Genomic DNA, 20,076 nt, shown 5'->3' with positions numbered 1-20,076 from the left:
CCCAAAGACAGTTACCCTCTGCCTAAAATTGATAACCTGGTCGACTCAACAGTCGGCCATTCTTTGATGAGTTTTATGGACGCCTACTCTGGTTTCCATCAAATTCCTATATGGAAGAAAGATCAGGAGAAGACGGCCTTCGTCATAGATCAAGGGTTATACTGTTACACGGTCATGCCGTTTGGTCTTAAGAATGCCCCGGCCACTTTCCAGCGAATGATAAACACTGTGTTCTTTGATCAGATTGGGAGAAATGTCGAGGCATATATTGATGATATGATTGTCAAGTCTAAACTTCAGAAAGATCATTTGTCGGACCTCCGAGAAACTTTCGCCACACTAAGGCGGCACCATGTCATGCTCAATCCCAAGAAATGTGTCTTTGGAGTTGAGTCTGGGAAATTTCTCGGATTCCTTATCAATCAGAGAGGAATAGAGGCGAACCCTGAGAAGGTGCAGGCGGTCATAGACATGCAGTCGCCTCGTACCATCCGAGAGGTTCAGAAGTTAACAGGTTGTCTGGCGGCCTTGGGAAGATTTCTAAGCCGATCAGGCGACAAATGCCTATACTTTTTCCAGGCAATTAAGAAGAAGGCAAGGTTTGAATGGGGGCCGGATGCTGAGGCGGCCTTCCAGAAATTGAAAGTTCACTTGCATTCCTTGCCGAGGCTGGTCAGCCCTTTACCCAAAGAAGTACTTTACATGTACCTGGCCGTCTCTGATCATGTGTTAAGCGCTGTTCTTCTTGCTGAAAGAGACGGCTGTCAGCTCCCGGTCTACTTTGTCAGTCATGTACTGAAAAATGCCGAGTTGAGGTATCCCTTAGTGGAGAAATTTGGTCTTGCACTCTTCATGGCTGTGAAAAAATTGAAGCCCTACTTTTTGGCACATACAGTCGTCGTGTATACAGATCAACCTATCAAGCGGCCACTGACCACCATGGAGTCGTCAGGCCGAATGATCAAATGGGCCATAGAAATACAGAGCCTCGAAGTTACTTTAGAGCCTAGAAAAGCAGTGAAGGGGCAAGCCTTTGCTGACTTTATTGTTGAGATGACTCGTCCCCCTGATTCTCGAGATCCAGACCAAGTCTGGAAGGTATATGTGGATGGAAGCTCTTCATCAAATGGTTGTGGAGCAGGCGTCATATGTCAGTCGCCAGAGGGCGACAGGTACGAGTATGCTCTACGCTTCAGTTTTCAGGCCTCAAACAATGAGGCAGAATATGAAGCTTTACTAGCTGGAATCCGCATGTGCAAGGCGGTAGGGGCACGAAAGATAGACGCCTGTTCCGATTCACAATTGATAGTGAGTCAGTATAATGGAGAATACGAAGCAACCCATCCGGCCATGATCAAGTATTTACAGGCGATCGGATCCCTAGAAGATTTTCGTCTGACTCAAGTGCCGAGATCAGAAAACAACCAGGCGGATGCACTTTCAAAATTAGCATCATCCGCTTCTTGTGATACTCCTCGAACTGTTTTTTGGGAAGTAATGGAGAAGAGAAGCATCGAGGAAGACCCTATTGGAATCCTAGACAGAAGCTCAACCTGGATGGATCCAATCAGGGCATATCTGACAAACGGTACCCTGCCGGATGATCATCAACAGGCGGCAGCACTAAAAAAACGAGCAACCAGTTTTGAAATGATAAAGGGAGAACTTCACAAAAGGGGGTACCTTCAACCCTTCTTGAAGTGTGTTACTCCAGAAAAGGGGCGAGAGATATTAGACGATCTTCACTCTGGTTACTGTGCTTCCCATATAGGCGGTAGGACGCTTACTCAACGGGCAAGGCGGCAGGGCTACTTTTAGCCTACTTTAGAAGCAGATGCAATGGAGATGGTGAAAAAATGTGACAAGTGCCAAAGGTTTGGCAAACTAATTCACCGTCCGGCTACTGACCTCACTACCATTCGTAGCCCACTACCGTTTGCTAAGTGGGGCATGGATATTCTGGGTCCATATACGCCTGCTACAGGCGGAAGGAGATACATACTTTTTGCAGTCGACTACTTCACTAAATGGGTAGAGGCGGAGGCTGTAAAGGGAATCAAGACGAAGGATGTAATTTCATTCATTTTGAAAAATGTCATCACTCGGTTCGGGGTTCCCATGTCTATGGTTTTTGATAATGGTCCCCAATTTGAGACGCCTGTTCTCAAAAGCTGGTTGGGTGACCAAGGAATTGCACACTACTTTGCAACTGTCGGCCGTCCACAAGCAAACGACCAGGTAGAAGCCTTTAATAAAATCATCACAGGCGGTCTCAAGAAAAAGATTGAACGAGCAGGCGGCCTATGGGCGGATGAATTACCACATGTTCTCTGGGCCATTAGGACGACTGAAAAAGGGGCGACTGGAGAAACTCCATTCCTCCTAACTTATGGTGCGGAAGCTGTTCTTCCAATAGAACACTACGAGCTGACTCTTCGAGTAATGCTATATGACGAAGAGGCAAACTGGGAAGCCATGCGCCTGGCATTAGACTCACTCCCTGAAAGGAGGGGCAATGCTGTCTTGCGCCATGAAATTTACCGCCTGAGAATGACTAGATCATACAACAAAAAAGTACACAGGCGTCCACTCAAAGTGGGGGACTTTGTACTTAGAAAAATGGAAGCAGTTGGTAGGGCTAATGAGTCTGGCAAACTAACTCCCAAATGGGAAGGACCCTACCGAATCTATGAAGAGGTCAGGGACGGTACCTACCGTCTGGAAACACCAGACGACCAACCGTTGCCTCGAACTTGGAATGTAGATAATCTTAAGAAATATTTCTTTTGAATGATGTAAATAGTCAAGGGCTACTTAATAAAAGTTTGTTGTTTCATTCAATTTTGTACTAAGAGAGGCACTCCTACTAACAAACAGTCGGCTACTCTCCATATTTAGTTTTCATTTTTACCTAAGAGGGGCATGCCTACTGACAAACAGTCGGCTACTCTCCATGTTTAATTTTTATTCTTACTTAAGAGGGGCACGCCGCTTGTTTCACTCAACCGGCTACTCTCCCATAATAGAGTTCACCAAGAACTATAAAAGGCTCATGGCTAAAATGATCAGACCAGGCGTCAAGCCAACTGATCAAAATATAAAAATTCAATTCGACCTGTCCCAACGTTATAGCAGGCGTCCGACGGCATCCATCCGGATGAAATTCGTCGCAGAGAGCAGCTCCCTTTTGGGTGGAACATTGTTCTATAAAATCATTACACGGCACCTATACGACTGTCTAAACAAGACAACCACGTAGCTGTTTCCCGGACAAGGATACCTCTCACTTAACTGACTAATCAGGTCAAACAAGTGTTCGCAGTAACCATCCGTGTCAACCAACCGACTAGACTACTTGGGATAAGAACAGTCGGTATCTTATGAGTTAATAGCCAACAAACATTGGCGAATAAAGGGGAGTAACCGGTACCCACCGCTTGAAACCTCTACTACTCAGTCACTCGGCGACTAGGTAACAATCATGTTTACTTGGTCACTCCTTAAAAATTTAGTATGAAACTAAAAAGGTGTTCATATAGTACCTGTTCACACTAGATTAAATGTGGCGGGGAACAGTCGGCCTAGATTGCCTAAAGTCTCTAGCCTAAAAACATGACAGGTAGGAAACCACTTTCCTACTTGGTTAATTTTACAAATGACAGGACCGCCTGCCTAAAGGGGATCCAGTCTTTAAAATGAGTCGAATACCGATTGGATAAATGGCCGACTGATCGCCTAGCCTGGAAACAGACAGCCAGTCGTCCAGGGGCATAGGCGGCGTGGCTAACTATCCGTACCTGTCTGCAACTATCGGTCATGTAAAACAGTCGGTATAATGTGCAATTGGATATCAGAATATTCAATACTTAAACAAATTTGAAGAAAAACAAAAATATTCATTAAAAGGAAGCCGGTCATTAAAGACCGGCCAAATATTCAGAGCCCCGGCCCCCCTGGCCGGGTAAATACAAACAAACGGCACGCAAGCCGTGGAAAGAAGACATAAAGCTTAAGAAGGGGGCAGATCTTCAATATTAGCAGCTGCCGCCTGGTCGGCACTCTTTTTGCTGGACTCGGCTTCAGCTGCATCCTTCTTCGATGCATTACCCCCAAGCGGCACAAGCGCCACTACCGGCTGCTCCTCCTCCAACGCCTCGTCCTCAGCAGCCGCCATGATCTCTTGATTATATCTATCAGAACACTGGCGGTACGTTTTTTCCCAGGAGGCGAAGTCGGCATTGGGGAAGAGGCGGCCCCAAGTCATGCGCTGGATTTGAGCAGAGTCTTCCATCATCTCCCGGACCAGCTCTTTCTTTTCTTGCTCGGCCTTTTCCGAGAGCTCCTGAGTAAGACTCTTCTCCTAGGTCACCAGGCGTTCCTTAACAGCCGCCAAGGATTTCTACAAGGTGTCGTATGAGGACATCTTTTGGCGAAGAGGTCTCAGCTCGGCCTTGAGATTGTTGATGGTCGCCTCCAGCTCGCTATTCTTCTTCAGGGCCGCCTCTAACTGAGCCCGGATAGCGGCGGTAGCCTGCGCCTGATAATAAAGAATATCAATTGTCAGAACCTCATTTTGGGCAATTTGAAACATTGCCTTATCACAGTCAGAGGCGGCCATAGCTTTTGCAGCCTTTACCTCTTTGTTCTTCCTGTCAAGCGGCTTACGGAGGCCGTTTACTCGGAGCAGGGCCTAAGTAAAAAGGGAAACAGGCGTCAGTTTCCAAACAAAAAAAAAAAAAAGGCGTCCTGGAATTCAAACACTCAAAAAAATGTTAAGTATACCTCAGCAAGGACTCCTGCAATCCCGTCTAGGTCAAGGGTGCCGACACCCCTGACCGCCTCCCTTTCAGCTGGAGGAACGGCCTTGATCATAGACTTGGCCACCTCGACCAAGTCAGGCTCCTGAGGGCTGGCTGCATTAAGCATAGACAAACGGATTAGACCTAGTAAAGAAGGGAGCAAGTCTAAAATTTACAAGGACAACTTCATACTTCTAGGCGGCCCAATTGAAGTTTTGGAAGGAGTGGCCGGCTGTTTCTCAGCCGCCGCATGTTTCCTGGCAGAATCAGGAGAGCTCGCAACAGTCGTCCTCCGGGCCTTGGAGTCCGGTTGTTGGGAAGAAGAAGCTCTTGGAGCGCCCGTCTAAAAAAAGAAGAAAAGAGTCAGTATATGCATAAACACAACTCCAAAAAGATAGTGAAAGGTTTGAAGCCCACCAAGGGTGCCCCCTTGTTGGGGTATTTGGTTGAAGACTGTTGCATGATGGAGGCCCGCAACATGGCCACCGCAGTCTTGGAGGCGGTAATTTTGCTCATGGCGTCCGCTGCAAAAATAAATAGCAAAGTTAATAAAAGTCATAACAGAAATGCATGGAACAACAGAGTATTCGACAGGCCGGCTACCTCTTGAGCACCGACTGCTGAGGCCACAGGCGACCAAAAAGTACTCGTCGTAGAGCCATTTGAAGCTCGGGACGCAGTGCAGGGGTACTTGCTCTCGTACCCCTGAAGTAGAGTTCACCTTCGACTCTACTTTGAAGAGTCCTTTATCTAGGATCTCTTTCTTAGCCTTGGGGGGAACAGGCGGCATGCTGCGGCCGCCTGCAAGAAGGGGCGGATTCCTATTCCACCTGTTGAAGCGCTTGTTCAGCTCTGTGTCTGAACTCTCAATGATACGGAAGGTGCTCCGCCAGTCCTTCCATTTGTTTGCTTTACCTCTTGTCATGAGGTAGCCCCTGTGGCTCGTCAATTGATACCAGCCGGTACCGCCTGCCTTAGGGGTCCGGCTGACGTAGTTCATGTGGGCGCAAGCCTCGAAGTTCGACTCCACCCCGTGCAGTTCGCACCCGGCCACATAGCCGAGTACGTTGACCCAGGAGTTCGGGGCTAACTGCCATAACCCCAACTCATACCCATCCAAGATCCGCTGAACAGCCGGATGTAGTGGGAAGCGCAGCCCAGCCTTGATGGCCGCCTCGTAGCAGCCAAAGCAGGCGCCATCATAACTAGTACTAGCCGGCCAGACGACTGTGTCTTCTGGATCCAGCACGAACACTAAAAAGTCAGGACCCATTGTGTGGTTTGCGATAAAGCTCCCCACTTTCTCTTGCATGGCCGTGATCCGGCCCCGAGGTACCGTGCATTAGTAGGGGGTATTTTTCTCTCGGTGAGAGGCGGATGGCTCCGCCCAATTGTCCCCCTTCTCAACTGCGTGAGAAAGCCTCGCCTCTTGTAGGCGACTGTTTTTCTCTTCTGTGTCCAGAGAAGCATGGCCAGAAGAGCTAGACTCGGATTCGTCCTCTAACGAGTTCGAAGAGGACGACTCCTCCCCTCTCCCAGAGGGGCCCGCCTCCTCTCCTTTAAAAGGAGCAAGAGAGAATGTAGAATTGTCAACTGTAAAATGGGAAGGGGTCACTTTGACTCCTCCCTCAGAACTACCGGCTTTCAAGCCGCTTTGTTTCACTTCCACATCTGGCGCCTGGTCAGATGTTTCACTAATCGGCACCCGGTGGGAGGAGTCGTCTGAGTTCGAGATCCTAGCCGTCTTTTTTGTTCTGGCCATCATGTTCTGCATAGACACAGATACAGTCGGACTTTGTATAAAGGGCAAAGATGGGTCCAGAAAAGGGCAGGCGGCACTCCTAGTCCTAGATTCAGCCGGCCCCGGTGATCGGCTGATCGCTAACCTAGGTCGTGTCGTGTACTTCCGTGGTGCCATTTCAAAAAAGAATAAAGTAAAGAGAAAATTAAGAGTAAGAGAACCGACGGTTACCTGAACGAGTGACGATTGATGAAGTTCTGAAAATCCTTTGCAGTCGGCTTGTCAGAGCAGGCGGTAAGCAGAAAGGGTCCAAAATGTCAGAGCAAGTTCAGGGGTCCGAATGTTCTCTCACAAAGTTCTCAAGTGTGAAAATGACCGAAGGCAACACTCCCTTATATAGGCAAAGTGAGAAGGCGAAGGGTCACTTCCAGAATTCAAAATTTGGGCGGGAGAATCTCTCGGCCTTTCGCCGAGTGACACCTATAGCAGGTCGTCGCCTGTTAGAGGGCGACACCTGTCACAGGTAACACGTGACCAGTCACGTGCCACCTGTGAGGGGCAAATGATTAGGGGATTTTGCTCCCACCAATTGGAATGCGCCACGTGGGCCAATCAGGTCCTGCCAAGTGTCCCCCAGTTGGACCTCTCAGGGCTTACCACGTGGCACACGCTTATTCGTCCACCCTGGACCTATTATGTCATGACACGTGGCATACTCCATGCCTAATGGAGAAGTCGGCCACCTAGGCCCAACTTCCAAGGGAAGCCCAATCAGCCCAAGGTTAACCTAAACCTAGGATTGGCACGTTTCCCGAGGTTATAAATACCTCCCTTAATCCTCATTAAGGGGGATTACGCAGATTACACACATTAAACACTCTCACCTAGAGTGACCAAATCACTTTAATTTCCGCATTAATTACTCCTTAATCAAGTACTAACTTGACCGTCGGAGGCGGATCTCCAATCATCCGGAGCATCCGTTTGTTTTGCAGGTACAGGCGTCCGGTTCCAGTCTCAGAATTGTAACTCTCCCGCAGGACATCAGAAAACCCTGAAACAGTTCTTATCTTTCTTCTCATTATAATTATTAACATCAAAATCAGGATCATTTTCATCATATGAGTCTTCAATAATTACTACCTTGTAAAGCTGATTCGGATTCCTAGTAGTTCCCCTCCCAACATTTGGATCTAAAAGTGGTGGTTGTAGCCATTCAACATCATCCTCATCTGGAAATTCAATAAGAAAATACTCATGGAAAATTCTATTGTATGTTTAAATCTTATGCTTGTTATTCTTTGTTGTCTTAAACTCATGTAAGCTCTGGTAATCTTCCTCATCAGGATTAGTTGGCGTAATAATCCTTTCCAAATTCTCCAGAGTATCTTCACATCGAGTATCATTCTCATCCTCAGACACGACTATGGGGTTGTTCCTAGTACCATTCATGCTTTCAGACGTGATTACTGAGTCGCTCATCTCTTTTCTACATCAACCCAACGCAACGAACATTCAAAAAGCATAACACAAGCATATCACAAAATAAATCAATCAGAACATTAATTACCACATGTTAAATAAATAAGAAAAATAACACTTCATGTGATAATTAAATGAAAAGATATGTATGAAATATGCATGTATTCCCTTCTTAAGTCTACCCAAAGCTCACCAAGTAGACAAAGTAAACTTCAAAATTATTTTAAATAAAATGGTTTAAAACATACTTAGTTTCAAATAAAAAAAAAATAGTCTATAAATTCAAATTTTCAACCATTAAATATGCGCCTAAGTGATACTAAGCTAATTGGCTTTAGTGGTAATTAAATCTAACCTAAGCTCCCATATACCACTTTATAACACCACAATAATTCTCTCTTTAAACCTGTGAGGACCCTGAACAATATTCAAGAGAATTACTGGCGTGCTACCGCCACGTGTTCAAACGTTAAGGCTTTTTAGAAAATAGCAACGGAAAAAACTAAATCAATTATATATAAGTTTCAAAACCAATAACCAAAACAAAACTAAATCTTACAACTTGGAACCATTAAGGCCCTTATTCAAAACTCAAACCAATAGAAATAGTATGAAAGTAAAGTTGAGTTTAAATAACTTTATAAGTAAATAACAATAAAAATAAGAAAAGCAACCAACACTCCACTCAAGATCCCACCATCTAGAAACAGATGCTACATGTGTAAGAACCTGTGATTAATCTGCTCCCTAATATTACAAATGTAAAAATTGGATCGTCACACGGTCATTGAAAAGCGAAGGCCATGACCAAAGAAAGACACACAAAGCACGCAATCAACAAAGCTGAGTACATACAAGCTGCAAAACATAAAAGAAATCCCTAACATGATAATCAATCATCACACATCATTAGTTTATAGACTCGACACATGACTCAACTATTTATTACTAAGACTCCATTAATTAATAGTAGGTAAATCATTATTTTTATTCATTGGATTACGCAATACACAAGGTGTAGGGAATATTTCAAGAATTACCCCAAACTTAAACCCCACTGTGATCATACACTAAAGTACGGTGGCGTCCAAAGGGAAAGAAGATAGAGCAAAAGAGTCACCAACAAGTTTTAGGAACTTGTACACCGTTCACGAAGTGAAGGTTACACCCCTTAACAATCCAGGAGATCGTTAACTCCAATAGGTCTAGAACCATGACTGGTAGTTCGGGGATGAAAGTACAAAGCCAACCTAAAAGAGATTGAATCTACCCTAATAATAGGCCTCTACTTTATTCTGATCATACTCATGTGCGCTTTCTGACTAACATGCAATCATTAGGTTTAACCCTAAACCTGTTTATCTATGTTGGTTGAATTTAATGCACAAATAAAACTATTATTGGCAATCACTTGAATTATAATCAAATTACCCTAAACAAGATTATTAATTATCTTATTAAACGTGATTACAAGTACCAATTCCCTTTAAACATGCATAAAAGACGTGATCAAGCAATAACAATAATATAATATCAAGCAACATAATAATAATCATAATTATTAATTATAATCATAGTTTAAATAACAATCATATTAATTAAAATAATCATGTTAAAGCATAATAATATCAAGATCCTAGTCATGATACTAACAAGATTAATAACAAACCCTAGAATGTCACTAAACATTAAAAATCAAAGTTTTAGCCCTAACATGATACTAACATGAATAATAGGAAAGAAAATAGGAAGCATCGCAGGAAACACAAGTATCATATTTAATAATAGAAATTATAATTGTTACCCTAAACATGATACTAGGTAGATCAAAACGCCCTAACATGACACTAGGAATCATAATAACAACCTAGACATGATTTCTATATCATAAAAACAATGCAAACAATTAAAGCACTTACTTGGATTCCTCGTATCTCTTTCTAATAACATAATACACACGTTAGTAACTTCAAGAAAAATAACCTTTTTAGGAGGGTTTTTATTTATTTATTTGACACGATTCCTTTTTGGGTAAGATTTACACCTTGCTTTTTAAGTGTACCCAACTTGCTTTATCATTCTCTCTCACTCTCTCTTCCCTCCTTAATATGTGTGCCTAAATTGAACGTGTCAAATAAATAGAAACGGAGGAAGTGTATTCCCCCAGCCCACCCACCCCATCACATTGACCAATTTTCAATACTCAGTGGAGAGGGAAACAGATGAATTAAGGGCTTAAACCAAACATAATCCGAATTATAGAGAAGTAAATGAAGTTAACGGGCTAAGTGTGGGGTATAGTTGAGGAATACGCAATATTTATATTAAACAAAAATCAAATAAAAGAAAAAGAATATAAAAAAACACTCCACCCCTTAGCTCACCCCGGCCCCTCTCTAATTCACTAGTAACTAGTTGATCCGGTTTCTGGAGAGAATCTGAACCCCTAAAGTAAGCCTATAACCTACCGACGTAATTGTTGTACAAATCGACAATTGAAAAACTATAGGCAGGAAGATTGTCTACAGCACAAACTCCCGTTATGTGGACACATTATGATTCTATCATAAAACCTGCTGATCATCAGTTCTTTTTTTTAGCATTGTAGAGCACCGTAGAACGTCGGTTTGCTGAGAGCTCGGTATTTCCTGCAGACACAGAACAGCCAGATGGTGTGAGGAGGAGGAGTACCCATTTGCACAGGCGCTGGCAGCTCAATTTCAGACTGTACGCGTAGCAACCCCAGAAACAGAGGTGTGAAGCATGTGACTGCCATCTTCACGTAGTGAAATTACCGTGCTTGCATCTGTATGTACGGCTGAATCACCACCAAACATACCGAGCCCCTTGTTTCTCTTGTAAGCATACCATGAAGAGTCTCCCTAAATCTAACGAGGAGTAAATGTTATGTGCCTTGTAATTCGTTCTCATCTGAGACAACAAGCCAAAATGAAGCACCAAGTAAAGAAAAATACTACAGGGTATGGAAACCTGCGAACCTAAAGTGTGATGACTCATGTTGCTGGGGTAAAAGGGATAACCAGAGTCTGGTGGGGGGATCTTTCCCATTATACGAGCCTTTTCTTTTTCTTTTGATAGCCTCCAGTAACTGCAATCACATACCCATCTCAGTATGTATTTTAAAATAAAATTAATAAAACAAAACACAAACAAATCTACAGGATGATATTCATAAAAAAATGGTCGGTTGCAGTACGATTTACCAGTTTCAAAGTCTTAGAGCATAACATATCTGTTCACCACAAACCAAAGCAAGCAGAATATATAAACTAGTCCCCTGCGTTGCACAGTCAATGATTATAAACCGATGTATTCAAAACCAAAATACACACACGATATACATAGGTAATCTGCAAAGGCTATATAGGTCTATACCTATTGGATAATAAACTAAAGGGTTAGTGTCTGCACCGTACAGGTAATAACAAAAGGCAACACATGCTTATTCTAAAAGCAAACAAGACATAAAAAATTGAAGTCTCGTGTGTTAAAAGCCAAACAAAATTTAAATTAGCATACCATAAGAAGCAGAGGACATCCTCCCAGTAATTAAGGTCTCTCTCGAGTCTTGAACCCGGCTGTTGCATCAACTATGAAGAGCAAGCTTGGAAACATTACAACTGCTAAGGTCATCATCCCAAATAATGAGATTCAGCCTTTTCACCTTCTCTCATCAAAATTCGGGCAGCAGAAAACCGTTAACCTATAAATACCTGTAACTAACTACATAGCCATGGAACACCAATTTATCATCTAATAGAGTTCCTAATAAGCTTTGCTTATCATTTTGGTTGTGTTCTTGTTTCAGACCTTCTTAATTGCTCTTAACATGTTGGCTATTCTCTGACTACTTGCCAAACGTTGTTTCTTGTGATTAGCATTGAAGCCTCGCTTTTGTTGTTGTAGCTGATATGAACAGCTTAGTGTTTCTGCCTTGCATGCACTTTGACTTAAGCTTACAAACAATGTCTCTTTTGCATGCTTAACTAATGCATGAATTCAACATATTCTTGTACTATATACTCTTATGTTTTACAATCAGTGCATGCATCCTGCTATATATCAATTTGAGTGTCATTCTGACATATAAGCATATAACTTTTCAACCTATCATTACTTACCTTCTTTCTTTTCAATTAGAATAAGTTTACTACTCTATACACATGAGCTTGGGGTAATTACATGGTAAGCTCACTATGAAGATGTTACAAGTTCTGTGTCTGTAGCACTCATGCAAAAGAAAGACCAATTATCCTTTTTCATCTCTTAAATACTGTTCATTTTGTTTTATAAGAATGAAAGAAACCAACTATTTTTATGCATTATTATTATTATTATTATTATTATTATTATTATTATTATGCCTTACCTTCTTTCCTGTTCACTATTAACCATTTCAACAATGATGCGCAGACATCTTACCAAACAATCATTTTTTAATGAAGTAATAGACAGATTGAAGCATATAAAAAAAACCCAATAAACAATCAATTTCATTCAACAATCAATTAGCCTATAGATAAATAAATAAACTCACAATTAAAGCCAACATACTTATATTACCTTCCATAATCAGAGTTCGAAACAAAATACTTATATGATCCATCAAGATCATAACATCCTACATAATTATAAAGTTCCCTACTTTAATCACAAAAGATTACATCAAAATAGATAAAGGCCAATACTTTAAACAACACGATACATTATATACATTATCTAAACCACATAGGTAATCTGCAAAGGCTATACAGGTCCAGCTATTACAAATGGTACCCCAAATCTAATGCGGAGTCAAGCTTTGTTCCGTTTGAAAACTAGGTAAAACATGTAGGCTAAGATATTTGTAACCTGATATTCCTTCTTACACAACCAATGTTTTTAGACATATTTGTAGTAGTATGCAATGTTCAGCACATGGTGAGTCAAATATGTACCCTATATTTCAAGAAAAGAAACTACATGGACATAGATAGGACATAAAACATGAAACCATTTACTCTATGAACACTGAAGAGAAGTGTGACTTCATCCCAATCCTTTGCGTTGTCATACAAACCATGTAAGACTATTATTATAACCAGATTTCACATTAACAAAAAAAAATCCCCAACAAAACAACTTTTCAATACATTGTAACTAGTCTGTATGAAGAATTCATTTTAAGACCTCATATTACACAAAATAATCCAGTTTAATCACTCAAACAATCCCCAGAAAATCCACCGTCTACGGCTACGAAGATAAAATTTCAATACTCTACAACAAACTAAACCCTAATTATTACAACTAGATTTCTCATTAACAACATAATCGGTTACATCTTACGAACTAGTCTACAATTCAAGTAGTTCAGAAAGAAACTACGCTGTAATAGTGACAAGGGTTGAAACTAGGTCGTTATCTGATTCTCCCTTGGTCAAACTAAATTTGTAAACGCATAACAAACCTTATATGAGTATAAAGGCAAGTTAAGGGTCGAACCCAAAGGAAAGAATCGAAGCTATGCTATAGTCTAATGTTAAGCTAAATCGAAGAATTATCAATGGTTGAGTTTTGTAACTAAGATAACAAGAATCAAGACAATTCAAAGAAATCAATCAATATACTAAACACTAGGGATATAGGTTCCACATGCAAGCTTAACAATCATGCTAATTGATAGATCACCCAATTGATTCTAACGTTGCAAGGGACAAACAATAGTTGCAATCAAAGGAATTCAAAGGTTATCTCCTATAAACCAAACTAGGGTTCACTATGATTGGCTAACAAGAAGAATCACAATCAAATTCAATCAATTAAAGCAATTCTCAAATCAATTGTTCGTGTCATTGAAATTTGCAATGCAATCTAGATTAATCTTATAGGTTGATCACTCCTAGTCTAATTAATCACATGCACAACTATGTCAACCAATTTAATTGCAACAATTCAATCAATCTAGGATCATCAACTAGCAAAAATCATCAATCAAGCATGCTTCCCCTTTTCCCTAGCAACTAATCTACTCACTAATCATGGTGAAATTTAAAGCCAAAACGAATCCAATCACAAAAATATCCATCTCAAGCTAAGCCAAAAGGAAATACAATCAATCAACAAATTCTCAAAACTAAATCAAAATCCAAACCAAGCATTCAAGCATAAAAGTAAATTGCAATTGAAGTAAATTCAAAGGAAAGAAATCTCACAAACTTTGATTGATATGAAGAAGAATTCCAAACTTGATTGAAGAAGCAATGTTGAATTACAAATCAAATCCAAAGATTACAATCTCTACTTTCTCTCTAACTTCTCTCTAGTTTCTCTCTCTAAAAACTAAGCAAATAAAATATTATCTAAAAGTTGGCCTTTTAAAAGGATTAACAAGAGTATTTATAGATAAAGAAGAAAAACTGATCGGCCAAGCCCTCTCAAAGAAGACCCCGGGGGCGCGCAGAAATGGGTACGGAACCCATAACTAACTCCGCGGGAAATTTGGGCAAATCCGCGCCCGCGGGTACTGTAGCCCGCGCCCGTGGCTCAGGGCGCGGAAGATGCCTTGTTCCTGGTGAAGCAGGGGGGCCGCGGTCTCCCTATCTGGAGCGGTCTCTCCAGATTCTTCGCGCCCGCGGCTAGACCGCTGCTAGGGCGCGAAGAGTTCCTGCCCAAAATCACCAAAATGATGCTCTTAACCCGCGCCCGTGGCCCTTAGGTCCCGCGCCCGTGGCCATGAGAAGAAGTAGAGCGCCCTCTCCAAGAGGATTGAAACTCTTTTGCTTAGCTCTTTTTGCTCCTCTTGAATCCTTTGCAAAGCTAAGTCCTTAGGCACCTACAAAAGAAACCAAAGAGAGAAAATAGAAGAGAAAAAGAGCAATATAAAAGGAAAACACGAAGAAAATCACATAAAGGAAAGTAAAACACGAAGAAAGAAGAAATAGAGAAACTGAAGGAGAAATGACCAAAATGATAAAAGAAAAGCATGAAAAATATAGTGAAAATATCCTAAAACGCTACCCTATGAGTGCCATAAATGAAACTCAACAAATTCCCCCAAGCTAGACTTTTACTCGTCCCGAGCAAAACAAAGGCTAAAAAGGAATAAGGAGGGTTTATTTAAGCATAAAAAGAGAGAGAAGTAAAATATACACTAAGACTCACTATCGTAGGAATCACGGTTGTTTTTAGCTACAACAAGCCCTTTAAACCCCAAAGTCGCCTATGAGGACGAGTGAGGTCTCGTAAGGGTTTTCTAAGAGTTTTACCCACAACTCTTTGAAATAAAACGAGGAAAAATCATTTAAAAAGAAAAGAAAGTAAAACAAAAATTCAAACAAATAGCTTTTGACAAGGACTTTCACAAACGGTCAAATGCAAATGCATGAACACTTTTGTATATGAAATGGGTATGCATGCTTCAAGATATTCACGATTGATTGAAACATAAGGTATGCTAAGCGTAGAGAACTAATGAGGCACAATCCACTTTCATCCCAACCAATCTAGCCGCGTTCTCCCTATGGTTTCAAATCTTCCCCTAGTAAGCATCTCTATGGTTCCTCGGAGGAACCGGAAAAAGTGTAGAATTTGAGGTTTTCTCGACATCTTGACCTTTCATCCCTTGTCCTTAGGATTTAACTCATAATTCCCTCCCTCGGTATATGACTCAACCACTAGGTCGAAAGGACTTTCCCAAAGGTTGTAACGTAAGGGCAAAAGGTTAAGGGTAGGCTAAAATTTTAAAATTGGTGGTATCCCTAAAAGTGAAGCAAAGGACGGGACCTTTCTTAGAATCACAATCAAGTAGTCACCAAACAAAAACAAACTAACACCCCCAAGCTTATTCAAAGCTATATCCACAAGTATATATACAAAATGCATAAACGCTTCTCCCCCAAGCTAAAAGGAAGCATTGTCCTCAATGCTTGAAAAGGGAAAAGAAATTACATCAAAATATTTTTGGATTTTCTTATTTTCACTTTTTTATTTTGTTTATTTTATTTTTTTTTTTTTTTTTTTTTGTATTTTCAATTATAACAAAACAATGTCCATGCCTCTTAAACTTAGGACGGCTTTTACAAATTTGCAATTGCATTGTCCTTGCCTTTTTGTTTTACTTTGGACGGCTTTTACTTTATTCACTTGCCATTATACACACAAATATCACAACATAAACTTGCTTTCAAGAAAACCAAAACCCAAACTTCTTCACCACAAACTCCAACAATAATGATCAATTGCTTCACAAAAACCAATAATGGAAACGAAAATGAAACAAAAGGCTCAAGAGCTAAAGATGTGGCTTGAAAAAAAGGGAAAAGGCTCAAATGGTTAGAAAGAAGGAAAATGTAAACCCAATGAACTAAAAAAAAGAAAAATCCTAGAAATGAAAAAATTACCACCCCAAAAAAGATGCCTTTGTCCTCCCTAGTTGGTTCGGTCTCGAGTTTGAGAATTATGAGTTAAGATTCTAGATTAGGTCTGCAATAGTCAAGGATCCATGCTGCTCATGCAAATATATGTTGAAGGCTTGAAAAATAATGAACCTCACATGGATGTAGCAAAAACTCACTAAAGGTGTCAAATCAACCAAAGGAAGCAACTCCGTCTTACCACAAACCCAAAGGAATCCGGCTTCAAAGCCCCAAAAGGTCTAAACCGCTACCTTAGCATACCCTATCCTAGAGTCAACCGCAAATATTCTCAAAACATGCACACCAATTAAACATAGGAAAGCATACATGCAAAGGCAAAATTTCGAGTTGTAGAATATCCAAAGAAAAGAGATAAACAAGCAAAAAGAAAAAGAATAGCCTCAAAAATGTTTCATTTCTTATTTGAAATAAAGAAATGTACTAAAAATCAAAACAAAGAGAGAAAAGTACAAGAATCCAAGCAAATACAAGTAATACCCAAATCGTCAAACAAGTGGTCATTCGGCAACAACGCCAATGACCCCAAACACGCTAGGTGTTACAAAGCAAACATCCTCAGACCATTAAACTCATCCTAAAGCTAATCCTAAACTAAGAAACCAAGAAAAGAAAGAGAAGAGATATAGAAAGATCTCACTGGGCGCCAAAGCTATGCTACATAATCAAGGTGTAAGAGCACCTTACGAATCGTTGAAATCCAAAGCTTAAGCAATAGAGCACGATGAGAATGTAAGAACTATATACAAAGAAAAATGTTAGTAACTTCCAAACAAAATAAAATAAAGAAAATAAAGGAAAAGCAAGTAGGAATAGCAACAAGAGTAGTATCCAATGAGACATCATACCGAAACAGTAACAGGAAACAAGATATCAGATAATCATCATTAGGAATCATCATAACAGAGTTACAGAGAAACGCATCAGAAAACGATCAGCGAATCAAACAACAAGGCCAAAAGCCGGGCAGAGAAATCAACAGAAGCGCGGCATCATCATCATAAAACCAAAAGACACAGAGATCGATACCAGAAGCAGACGAGACTAGGAATGAACTACAAAAGCAAGGGGGGAAACAACGAAGCACAACAACAAATGACATAAAACTCCCCCAAGCTTAAAATGGGCCACCCCTCTAACTCTAAACCTAAAAACATATAGGCAAAAGAGAAAAATCATATAAAGCACATAGGAAGGGGGGCCATGGTAGTATCATTCCGCACTATGGTAAGGGGTAGAATGGGAACTCCCCTCACCGGTCTCCATCAAATGACTAGACCTTGCCATCTCGCTCACCTCCATGGGAGCCTTACCCCTCAACCGACTTTCCCTCCTAATTCTATTAAGCTCAAAATAATGAGACCAATCATCTAAGATCAGCTCACCCGACCTATCCCACCTACCAAAAGTCTTGGGGTCTGGAAAAGGCGAAGGATTAGCCGGATCATAAGCATAATCACAACCACTGGGCCGCCTATACTTGTAAGTGACCGGGGTAGTGCCTATGATAGAACTAGGATGAACATAGGGGCCCTCCCAATAAGGGTAACAAAGTCTAGGACCCACAGTAGGATCAAAAGGCTCCCATTGAGGGACAGGTCTTTGCTGGACCGGGAGGTACGGATAGTTGATGTAAGGTTCTATCTCCCCCCTCCAAACATGCAAATCATATAGTCGATACATATGGTAATCATAACCAAGGGAAGGGGGTTGCATAGAAGGCATGGAGTACAACACGTTAGCAATAGAATCAAGCTTGGCATGAATGGTTGACATATCAAAAGTAGAAGGAGTGGGAGAGGGAGAAAGGGTAGGTGTACCTCCCGGTTTAGGCGGGGGAAGAGAATGAGCATTCGATGAGCACGCATTGGCTGAACAACCTCTTATACAATTTGTCCTTCGTCTGATATAAGGATTAATATCTCGCACCAGGGGCCTCCAAGACAAGGAATCTCTCTCCTCGGGTCGGGTAGTTGCCTCCTTGCATGGGATGAGGAACCATTCCTTATACCGAGAAACTTTCCAAATAAAAACATCATCCTTTCTAGTTCGATCGAGAAACTTTTGATTCACAAGGGCGGAGATGTTGAGGAAATGAGAGGGAGACTTTTCTCGGGGATCGATAATCGGGGGAAGCTCATCTAACAAAGTCTTGTAGTCATCATTGATGCAAAGAGCTAGGATAGAAATTATTTCACCCAATTGGATGCACCCCGATAGGCAAACTCCATCACGAATATCCAAGAATCGAGAGATCAAATGCTCTGTGAAATCCACTGACTCAATCTCAAAGTCATTTTGGTCGGCTATCCACAACCAACAAAGCTCCTCACGGGAGATAGCTCCCAAAGAGTCCTTGGAGCAAAGAGCGTATGTGAGGATTCGGTTGAAATACCGCATAGCCGGATGAATCATGGAAGCGGACTTTGAAGTTTGAGGGTCATACTTTCCTTCCTCAGAGATACTCCTCCACCAGCGTTGCTCATCATATCCATGATCACTTGCCATTCTACTATGAGTCGGATAGATACAATGATCCGGATCCTCGACCTAAGGAAACTTGAAATATGAACATTGTTGAGCATCCGTCAATGAGTGATCATTGTTGAAGAGTTGGAATGTCAAAATATTTGAGTAATTTGCACCCGGTTCATGGACAATTTCAAGAGAAAAGAGGAATTCATAAGTCACCCGAGCATAAATAGGGGCACTCAAATCCAAAAACTCTGAAAGATCAAGGCCCTCCGCAAGAAGGCGAACATCCTCATCAATCCCTAGAAACTTGGTTGTTGCTTGATCATATAATCTCGTTGGCCTAAGCTTCCTCTTGGATAGACGCTTGAAACAATCCCAATGTGATTCTTTTGAAATTCAATGCCATAAGTTTCTTCAACCTCGGGTGTAGGTGGAACAACATACCTAGGATTGCTTGAACTCGCTCTAGCTCGCTTCTTATGACAAAGTGTGGCCATCTACAAAGTATCAAGACTTAGCATAAGTAGTTGTTCAAGAACAAGCACAAAATGGAATTATTTCACAATAGAATCAAGAGATGGTAACAAATGAACAATGACATTAATAACATCATGAATATTAAGAAAATAAACATGGATTGAAGGCAAAATTGAACATAAGAAACCAAATCATGAGTCAAATTGAGCAAAATATATCCCAAACATTGAATTATCAAAGATATGAAACCATCATAAAGAAAACCCATGAGAGAGAAAATAGCCAACAATGGTTATTCAAGAATTCAATCAAAGTTTACATAGTTATCATGAAGAAAATTCAATTTAACACTCAATGATATCATTCAACATAAATTTCAAGTGAAAAGAACTAACCAAAGAGTTTCACCATGAAAGCATAACAAGGGTTCAAGCTTGAATCAAAGAGGAAGAAGATGAATAGACAATAAGAAACCATACCTCAATGGAGCCTTGAAATGCTTGTAAAATGCTCAAAATGAAGATGTAAGAACAAATAGAACTCCCAAAAACAAGCTCCAAATCTCAACACAAAACTTCAAAATTTTGAAAAAGTCCTAATTTTTTATTGAATTGGGGAAGAAAATCTGAAACTTTTTGGTTTTAGATTTGAAAACTTGATGTTGGCA

This window comes from Chenopodium quinoa, unplaced genomic scaffold (assembly GCF_001683475.1).
Source record: "Chenopodium quinoa cultivar QQ74 unplaced genomic scaffold, ASM168347v1, whole genome shotgun sequence".
NCBI classification, from domain to species: domain Eukaryota; kingdom Viridiplantae; phylum Streptophyta; class Magnoliopsida; order Caryophyllales; family Amaranthaceae; genus Chenopodium; species Chenopodium quinoa.
The sequence above is the reverse complement of the archived record's forward strand: the minus strand, read 5'-3'. Positions refer to the sequence as shown.